Genomic DNA, 10,500 nt, shown 5'->3' with positions numbered 1-10,500 from the left:
ACCAATATAAAACAACGTGTTAACTCTCTCTACTAGGTGTGCAGCTTTAAGTAGGCCAGCAGCAAGAGAATCAGTCTTGCTAGAACTGTCCACTCCAGACATGTGAAATCAGAATCTACAGTTTAACACAAGCCACAGGTGACTTACATGCATGTTGAAATTTGAGAATACTTAGATCAAAATTTGTCTTTAAAAAACCTGTATTGATTATAGGGAATAAAAGCATCTATCCCTCTTACGCCCTTCCAGTGTGGTTTGTTTGAGAATTTTACAGATGGAAAGCTATTCTTCTTTTTATCATGTATTTTCTCTTATTTCTCCTTTATTGTCAGTACATATTTGTATTTTGTAAAATTATGAATCAATTCCATTGCAAGATAATAAAAAGGATGTTACAATAAATCTGATTGTTAGATACATTGTAATAATATACAATATTGTTACAACAATAAAAGGATGTGTTGCTTTGAGGAAGCTAAAAGCTACTGAATAAAGGAAAGATGTACTGAAGGACAAAATATATTCTAAGCATACATGAATTCCATAAAAAAAACAACGTCTTATGGAAAAATTGTGACAATGTAACCACTGATGGAAGAGTTGCTTTGACTTGAATAAAATTTGGATTCTGGGCTAAAAATGCAGAGATAGCTTTAAATTTATTCATTGCATCTTTCAGAGGCCAGAAGTTCATGCAGCAAAGAAAGTGAAGCTAAAAGTGTACAAATTGCTACAAGATGTTACTGATATAGATAATGGTATAAAAATCAGACCTTAAAACTATAGAAACTATTCATTGTTCTTGGTAGGGATGATGAGTAATGATGTAAACATTTTGTATCACAAAGAAGGTTGGTGTTTTATTGGTTTTATCATGGCTGAGAACATTTCAGAACTGTCAAGTTTAAAGGAATGACACATTTTGTTTTCTAAAAGCATCAGTGTTCCACCCTCTGTCTTTTCTATGATAACAAGTGTTTATCAATTCTGTGATAGTAGATCAGAATTTTAAATTAATACTGCTTCTTCAAGATAAAAGTGTCACTTTAATCTTGAAAAATTTCTTTCAAGGCAACTTGGGCCATGGTGAAGGGCATGACAGCCGACCTTTGGAAGTACTTCCTTCTTAACTGATTGACTTTAGAAAATGTGGATCAACCATAAAAATTCTTACCTCTGCTCATCTTAAAAAGCTTGGAAATAGACATTTATAATTCAATTTAAAAAATCTTCCTTCAAATAACTTTCAAATGGGTTTTGAATCTACTTGATAAAAACAATTGTTAAAAATATAAAAATGCAACACAGCTGATTAGTTGGAAAAATATATATTGTTCTTTAAGATATTGAATGATATGGGAAGGGGCAGGGAAAGAGTTCTAAAGTATTCTTCCTTGTCTCCAGGGTCTGCTCTGTTCTGTTTTAATCCAAGTCTTTGATGCCCTATACAAAATTCTAAAATCCAAAAAGTTCTCAAAACCAAGTTTTGTTCCTAACTCATGTGGTGGGAAAATCTGACCTGAATTGATTCAATGCTGTTTACAGTTTTTAACTTTTCGATGCAGTGTGCCTATTCATGCCTTTTGCTGTGGAAATATGAGGGTATTTAATTATGGGGTGCTGCCCCAAGCCTCTCTGGGGGTATTATATAATATGTGCTATATGAATTTTTGAAAATTCATAAAATTCTGAATATCCTAAATTCACCTGGTCCTAAGGGTTTCAGGGCTTATGGACATGTGCAGTGTGAAAATATGATGAGTAAAGAATAACAAAGTATTTTTGATGATATGCAGGGGTTTTTTTTCATTGTATTTTAATGTTAAGGATGGATAATTCTGAAATTTGTCTCCTGAATTTTTGCTGTTGAAAGGATAGTGGAGAAAGTGCACATCTTTGGGCAGAGGGTCTATAATTCAAAGTGAGTATGTAAGTCAAATAGATTGTCCCACTAAAGAAATGATATATGCATATGTGTGTGTGTATAAAATACCTATTTTTTCTTTTGTTTCACTTTGTTCTTGCAGAGGGTTCTGCCTCCGTGAAACAGAGCTCAACTGAAGCTGAAAGTTTCTGAGAGATGCTTCTGCTATATCTGGGTGTGAGGGTGGGGAGTCTTGACTGGCTTACAGACTAGACTAAGGCATGAATTTCAAAATGCACCTTCAGTGTGATGAGTTATACAAGTGTGAAAACCTACATCAGCAAGGATTTAGTGTGAGTGTCTATATGACTACATTTCTACTGAAAATGAAAAGTGATGCAGGCAAATAGTAATGCTTTCCAAACCCCTTAGCTGTTAGCAACTTCTTGCCAAGAAAACACTTTCATAATTTTCTGAATGTTCTACAAGATTAGAAGGCACACAAGCAGGAACCCAAATGGCTCCCTTCCTAGGGAGTTATGCCATTCTACTATCATTAAAGAAAACTTTCATAATATGTCCTTCTATTTCTATTCTTTTATTCTAAATAAAAACATTTGCCGGTATAACAAACATAGCTTTCTAAATGTAAACTGAACTAAGAAAGTGTAAAACCTAACAAACATTTGTAGAAACATTTTACTTGGAAAACGCAAAGAATACTAATGTGTAATAGAGTCTGAAGCTACATGCTTTTGAAACTATAGGTATAATATCTGATTTTAACCAGCACAGAAGTTATGATGTAAAAAGCTGAATTGGTTGTATTTTTGCATCTCTGACTTGATGGACATGAGTCTGGGTGAACTCCAGGAGTTGGTGATGGACAGGGAGGCTTGGTGTGCTGTGATTCATGGGGTCGCAAAGAGTCGGACACGATTGAGCGACCGAACTGAACTGAACTGAGTCAAACTTGATGGGGAAAAATTTGTTTTTAATTTTGAAATGAGAATATGTATGGTGTAGGGATGATGTATGTATGTATGTATGTATGTATGATGTTGGTCTAGAGATGGTAGAACTGAGTTCTACAGGGCAAAAGTACAATAACTCAAATTTATATTTCATAAACAAATAGAGAATTTGCTGAGGTGAAGATTAAAAAATCTTCAGGGAACTCTACTCAATATTCTGTAATAACTTATATGGACAAAGAATCTGAAAAAGAATGAATATATGAATGTATATATCTGAATCACTTTGCAGTACACCTGATATTAACATAATATTGTAAATCAACTATATTCTAATAAAATTTTTAAAAAATGAACATGAAAAAATGCAGCAGTAATGCTACTAATTGGGCTCCACTGATGCTGTCACTAATTCATTTCCCAAGAAAGTCTATATGGTCAAGAAATAACGAATGTCCTTGATGAAGAAGGCACCTCCTGAACAGTTGATTTTCCTGAATACTGGTTCCTTTCCTATCTATACTAAGGTGCAGAATCTGACCCCTTCCAACACCTCCATGACTCTCACTCCATTCTCTCTTTCCTTGGACTGTTGCTTGATCTTCATGCTTCTTCCCGCATCCCCATGCAGGCTAGTCTCCAGATAGCAGACAGTGCAGTCCTTCTAAAACTGAAGTTCAATTAGGTCACTCTTCAGCCTTAAGCTTTCCATAATCAATTAAGTTTAAATCCAACACATACACCTTACTATGTATAAACTAGATAACCAACAAAGACCTACTGTATAGCACAGGAACTATACTCAATGTCTTGTAATAACCTATAAGGGAAAAGAATCTGAAAAAGAATCACTTTGTTGTATACCTGAGACTAACACCACATTGTCAGTTAACTGTACTTCAGTAAATAAAAGGCAAAACAAAACATTAATTCAAACTGCTTCCTCTTAAGAACTTGCTCCCAGTCATCCCTCTGACTACATTTTCTATCACTTTTTTCCCCTGCTCACACCATTCAATTCACCTTTGTTTCCTCACTCTTCACTGAAAATACCAAATATGTTTCTACCTCATGGCCTTCATACAACCTAGACCCTCTGCCTGGATGCTCTTCTTCCATACACCTGTCTGGAAGCTTTGCTCTTTTTTTTCTGCTCTGATGTTACCCGATCAGAGAAGCCTTCTCTGTCAGCCTCCCTCAACCTCATCCTGGAAGTCTTTATCTTTTCCTTTATCTGGGTTTATATTTCTTCATAGTACCTTTCATCTCGTACATATTTCACTTTGTTCTCCTATAGGAAAAAGAGATTTCACTTGTTTATTCATATAGTACCCTCTTTTTAACTTAACATTATAAAAACCCTCTACTAAAACAGTACCTGCAACATGATGGGTTTTATAATGTATGATTAAATGAAAGCTTATACTTGATATTAAGTTTAAAAGTTAAAAATACATAGATGTTTGTATAAAACACATTAGCTTTGAAAATGTTAGTTTTTCTTTATTATGTATTCCTAGAGCAATACCTCCTTGACACAACTTTTTTTACTGTGCAATTTACAGATTTTTGGGGGAACTGATTATTGTTGTTTTTTATAGTTACTTTAATACAATTGTAGCAACCATTGACATACAATTGTGCTAAGCAAATATTCACTCTTTTAAATCATCATGCATGTTTTCTCATTTAAAAATCATGATACTATGTATAAATGTACAAATTCATGAAAATGAATACAATTAAAAAACACATAAACACTGAAGATGTAAAAATATTGTAAACAAGTTTTTAAACTTCCTTAATGACTGCTGGGGGAGTTGGATTTTTTTGGGCCTTTGGATATGAAAACACTTCAAAGGGACTGGCAAAGAGTAACTGAGAAGATTAGCTCTGTTTCAGCTGGGGTTGTAGGCATCAATGTGGCCCCTTTTTAGAGTCATGTGGTAGCCCACAAACTGACCGTTGTTGGAAGAAATTATGAAACGTATGAATGGTCCACAGGAAGCTAAAATGAAGCTCTAGAGACACAGCTTCTGTATACCGTGACAATGTCTACTCTGTCCCTCATTCTCTCTTGAGATTTTCTGGTACCAACCACTGTCGAGTGCTTTTTTTTTTTTTTTTTTTTAATTTTAAGCCTTGATAGTCACACTGTTCTCATCTTTCATTCTGTCACTGTTATGATGGCTAAAGTGATTTATGTAAACAGGTGACTGAGGATAAAATATTCTGTTTCATACTGTTTCCAAAGTACCATGTGTATGTACTATGGTTAGTTAATTAGCATTCATAGCAAATAAGCGAAGTGCTAGTTAGGGGACCATTAGGTGGAGGGAATGATGTAGAAGCCACACAGGTTATGTTAGTTAGGATTATCTATAGAAAGGTAAGCAATGGATACAAACTTGTTTTCTCAAAGAAAAGGGCACCAGGGACTCAAAGACTCTAGCTAAGGGTGGGAGACAAGCCTGGAACCAACAGATACAGAGGAAGTGCCAGATGGTTAAAAACAAACAAATCAGGAAGTGGGAAGCTGTCTCTGACCCGGTCACCCTGGTTAGGGCGAAGCTGCTACTGAGGCTGCTCCTGCTTGTGCCCAGTGAGCCCAGCTCCAGACACTCTCTTCTCCCGCATTCCTTGGGATTCAGTCCACCTGGCCTGCAGGGTAAATGAAGTGTGGTGAGAAGGGAGAGGAAGGATCTGCCTTTTGCCTTGGAGATCACTGCCTCGTATTGCCCTCTTGCTGAAACTATACACTATAATCATAATAAAATGGAATCATCAGAAAAGATGATAGACATTGGGCATCCCAAAATGACCTAGATGACCTGGATTGCAGTGTACATATAAAATATACCACAAGAGAAAATCTAGGGAAGCACACTAGAATGTAAATTTTATTTATTCTGTAAATTATATATACACATATAAAATGTTTCTATTAAGAGTATTAATGCAAATAGCAAGAACAGCAATAGTATCACATAGGAAAAAACAAAAGCCATCAATAGATGCATAGATAAGTAAATAATTAGAATATTCTTCACCACTAAATACTTTTTAAAAAAACTTAGGGATGGTAAAAAAGTACTCAATTTATAAATATTCAGTGAGAAAAATAAGATTCTAAATTGTACAGTATAGTGTTAATTTTGTAACAAATCTTTATGGAAAATAAACAAAAAGAAAATATAACAAAATGTTGATAATGGGTGTGTGTGCAAAGGGGAGATGACAGGTAATTTTAATTTAAAAAATTCTGTAGTCTCCAAAACTTTATATTTTTGTAAAATATAAATGTAAAAATTATAAAATGGGCATATACTGCTTTTATACTGAGAAGAAAAGATAAACTTTGAAGAGTATTTAGAATACCACGTGTCTGATTAAAATGTCAAATATGTATACAGATGGATATATATGAGGATTCCTTAGTCATTTTTTTCTTGACATCTCTGAAGATATGCAAAATTTGGAAAAATAGCAACCAACAATCACTAAATCTCTCAGGACAATAGAATAATCACATGCAGAATCATACTGTATATAAAACTTATCTTTGACAGTCCATAGCTTATCTCTAAACAACATATGGCCTTTTTCTATTTTATTCCTCTAGCTCAGGGAAGCAGAAATTCAATTACAGTGAGGGCACTTAATTTTATTTCTAATTATAGTTAATAGAAAAACCTATTGCCAAATGTTTTAATGATGACACGTGTAAATTTTATAGCCTGCCACTTCTCAATTAAAAGTGTTTGCAATAACTTCTAAGGACAAGCTTGTAAGAGTGCATTACTTGTGTGTATAATACTTATCAAATCATCTGTGACTAATAAAACTTGAGAAAAGGGGAGGAAAATGTATTCATTTGTTCAATAACATGCTTGTCTTACACTTGCCAAACTCCTCTTAGGCAATACTCTGTATGCTCAGAGGGCCATGTGTTTAACTGTAAAAATCTGTCAGTGTCATACGATTCAAAAGACATCAATCATTTCTGTCAACAAGGAAAGAATGAAGGCTGAGTGACTCTTCTATCATTAGGAAAAGATGTGCTCAAGAGGCAAGAACGTAGTCCAGGGAGAGCTAAGCAACTATAGGTTACAGGAAAAACAGAGTTCCAGACAATAATTTCACTTCTCCTCCCCTACTTTGGACCGGAATATTACATTTTTCACTTCATGTGGTTCCATGTGTGCAGTAAGACATTATGTAACTCAGTCTCAGCCTTGCAATATCCACTACGTACTTTAAAGAGGCCATCGTTATTAACAGTCTGGGGTCCATGAAGACGATAGTTTCCCTTGGCTTTGGCAGAAGGCAGCAATTGTGTAATGAGGATGCTGCTGCTGCTGCTGCTAAGTCGCTTCAGTCGTGTCCGACTCTGTGCGACCCCTGAGACGGCAGCCCACCAGGCTCCCCCGTCCCTGGGATTCTCCAGGCAAGAATACTGGAGTGGGTTGCCATTTCCTTCTCCAATGCATGAAAGTGAAAAGTGAAAGTGAAGTCGCTCAGTGGTGTCTGACTCTTAGCGACCCCATGGACTGCAGCCTACCAGGCTCTTCCATCCATAGGATTTTCCAGGCAAGAGCACTGGAGTGGGGTGCCATTGCCTTAGGGTGGCCTATACTCAAAGCTATATTCCCAAATGACTGCTAGTCAAGTCACATGACAACTGGTTCTTTTTTTTTTTTTTTTTTCCTTAAGACTTTATTCTAAGTGGATATCAAAACACAGTTTTGGACAGTTTCATGGGAGATGGTGAAGGAGAGGGAAGCCTGGCATGCTGCAGTCCAGGGGGTCGCAAAGGGTCAGACATGACTGGCAACTGAACAAAAATTGGTGGAATGGAATTTTCCATGCTTTACTCTTGATTTATTATTCTATACAAAGATTTCTGAAGTTTGAACTCCAAAGACATCAAGATACAAATTCCCTCTTCTGCGTTCTTGATTGGGTGACCTTAAGACTCTGGTTACTTCAGAGTCTTATTTTCCTTGCTTGATAACACATGAAGCCAGGGAGTTGGAAGAAGGCTTATAAATGACGTCAACAAAGATCCCAGTTCTTGTGTCACCTCTGACAAGTTGTTTCACTTTTTGGTTCCTGTTCCCTAGTTGTAAAATAGACCATTTGTGGCTACCAACTGCAGTAGATGAGATTAAGATTATGTAGGCAAAGCTCCTACAACCGTGCCTGCACACTTGGCGGCTCAAGAGTGCCCGATATAAGAATAATAATAATAGTAGTAGTAGTAGTAGTAATGCTAGTGAACATGCCCTAGATTGATGCGGTTGCATTATGAAAATTTGGGAGAAAAGAGTCAGAAACACGGACCAGGAAAGAGGTTTAGAGGCCGGAGACCTCGTACCCAGCGGGGGCGTCCAGCCTGCGCGGAGACTTGCCTTGCCCGGCACCGCCTCGCCCCACCCCTGTTAGGCTAGCGCGAATCCCGGCGCGGAGTTCCGGGCGACGGCGCGGTCCCCACTCTGGCCCTGCCTCTTCCCTGCTCCCCTGCCTCCAGTGGTGCCAGCTGCGCCGGAGCCCCGAGAATCCGCCGCCACCGCGCAGGTTCCTGAGGCCGCCCTCACGCCACAGGTAGGAGCCGCACGGCCGCCGCCGGGGGCGCGCACAGCTCCAGCGGAGCGGGTTTCCGCCGCGCTCGCTTTCCGTCACTCCTCCCGACGGGCCGTCCCCCGCCCAACTTGGAGGCAGCCTTGGCAGCGGCGTCGGCGGCGGGCACCAGCTCCCTGAGGGCTCGCGGGACCGGCCTCCCTGGCAGCATTCGGGGGCCTCCAGTGCATGCCTTCGGCCCAGACTCCTGCAGAGTCGACGCAGTCAACTTGGGCGCGCACTTTTGCCGGGGCAGGTGGCTCTGGACTGCAGAGCCGCGCTGGCTCCAGGCCGAAGTTGAGGGCGTCTTCTGCAGGTGTATCCATCTAGCTCGCCGCGGAGGCCCCAGTACAAGTGTGTCTGGTGACTCTAGGTCATCTCGCGCCCCTGGGGTTCTCGTGTGCTGTGGGATGACCGAGATGGCGCTGGCGGTGGGACCAGTATCCCAAACCAACCAGGAAGTGCTGTGTTCCGAGGCTGAGCGCCCAGCCCGCCAGATGCACCGTCCTGGGCGTGTGGCCACAAAGCTACCAGCTGTGGCGCCCACGAAGTGATGACGCCGGGGCGGGGCAGGGATAAGGGCCCAAGGACCTGGGTGTGTATAAAGGGGCTCCAGCTTCAGGTATGTGGGACTTAGGTCTCAGATCCAAGAAAGTGGAGCTTCAAGCTTAGGATAGAATTGTGTGAGGCCCTTCAGAACTTGTAGAGTCAGTCCAGAACTATCACCACGCCTGTATTTTATCTTTACTGTCTTTGTAAAGTACTAAAGGCAAGTAGATTCTTAAGGACCACAAACGTTTCTGCGTTTCATTATCCCTAAGTTTTTCCCCGAAATGAGGAGTTCCCTTACTTTACTTGCCAGGCCTACCGGTTACAGTTTAGACCGCCCTTTGAGTGCTTTCTCAGGGCTTCGGGGAGGCCAGGTATCCCCAGACCTCTGAGCTCTGTTAAATGGCTAACTAAAGGTGGCGCAATGAAAGTGTAAAGAATGAAAATTAATCTATAGCTTGAACTATTAACAGACTCCACAATTACACACTGCCTCTTTGAATAAGATTTTCTTTCAGTATTAAATGTTTTATGATAACGTACATGTGAATAGGGCACAGTCTTTTAGCTTGAATTTGGACACAGCCTTTAAATGTTGTTTTAGGATCTTTTCACTAATTGTCTGAGCTCCCTGCTTGTCTTCTCAGGATCTAGTATAACTCACAATCCATATGAAAAGTGTGAGTAGTTAGGGCTTTGAGAAAGGTGTGTCTTTAACATGTTTGTACCTGATGTTAGAGTATTTGGGAACCACGGCTAGAAGTGCTGTATTTAGGCTTGTTGATTCCCTTACAACCAGGCAGTGGGGGACCCTGCTCCTTGGAAGCTGTCTGATTACTAAATGTGCATTTCTTAATTAAAAATGATTTGTTATAAAATTCATTTACCTTTAACTCTTATAGGGTTTTCCATGTTATTTTATTTTTATTGTGTTTGATACACATAACATAAAATTTTTCATTTAAACCATTTTTTAGTATGTAATTCAGTGGCATTAAGTACTTTCATATTATTGTGCTCCCATCACAACTATCCCTCCACAAAAGTCTTTTATTTTTTTAGAGTTTTAATAACATTTCAATGATAATGACTACAATACAAGCTTTAGTTTTCTCACTAAGCGAAGTTTGAGCTCCTTCTCATATTTTTAGAGAAATTCAGTTTTAAAGAAGAAAGTTGAAAAAGTATAACCAGACTGTGTTTAGTAAATTTTATCCCCATCAGGAAAGGCCTAATACTTTACTCTGTGAGGATAAACTCCTGTGGTAAGTTGCTTCAGTCGTGTCCAACTCTTTGCAACCCTATGGGCTATAGCCCGTCAGGCTCCTCTGTCCATGGGATTCTCCAGGCAAGAATACTTGAGTGGGTTGCCCGGCCCTCCTCCAGGGGATCTTCCTGACCCAGGGATTGAACCCCATCTCTTAAGTCTCTTGCATTGGCAGGTGGGTTTTTTACCACCTGGGAAACCCAGAGGATAAGCTTGCTGCTGCTGCT

The 10,500-nt window shown here is 39.2% G+C and overlaps 1 protein-coding gene across 3 annotated transcripts in view; it reads left to right on the top strand.

Moving 5' to 3' along the window:
- The first annotated feature begins 8,236 nt into the window (after nucleotides 1-8,236).
- Nucleotides 8,237-10,500, top strand: part of PLD1 (phospholipase D1, phosphatidylcholine-specific) — a 227,294-nt gene continuing 225,030 nt past the window's right edge. The window contains exon 1 of one of the 3 annotated variants that reach the window (XM_010835253.1): nucleotides 8,237-8,442. The gene's annotated coding sequence lies outside the window, so the exon portion shown is untranslated. The remainder of the gene's footprint in view (nucleotides 8,443-10,500) is intronic. The other 2 variants (XM_010835254.1, XM_010835249.1) reach the window with 2 other exon arrangements.

This window comes from Bison bison, unplaced genomic scaffold (assembly GCF_000754665.1).
Source record: "Bison bison bison isolate TAMUID 2011002044 unplaced genomic scaffold, Bison_UMD1.0 scf7180017864040, whole genome shotgun sequence".
NCBI classification, from domain to species: Eukaryota; Metazoa; Chordata; class Mammalia; order Artiodactyla; family Bovidae; genus Bison; species Bison bison.
The sequence above is the reverse complement of the archived record's forward strand: the minus strand, read 5'-3'. Positions and strand labels throughout refer to the sequence as shown.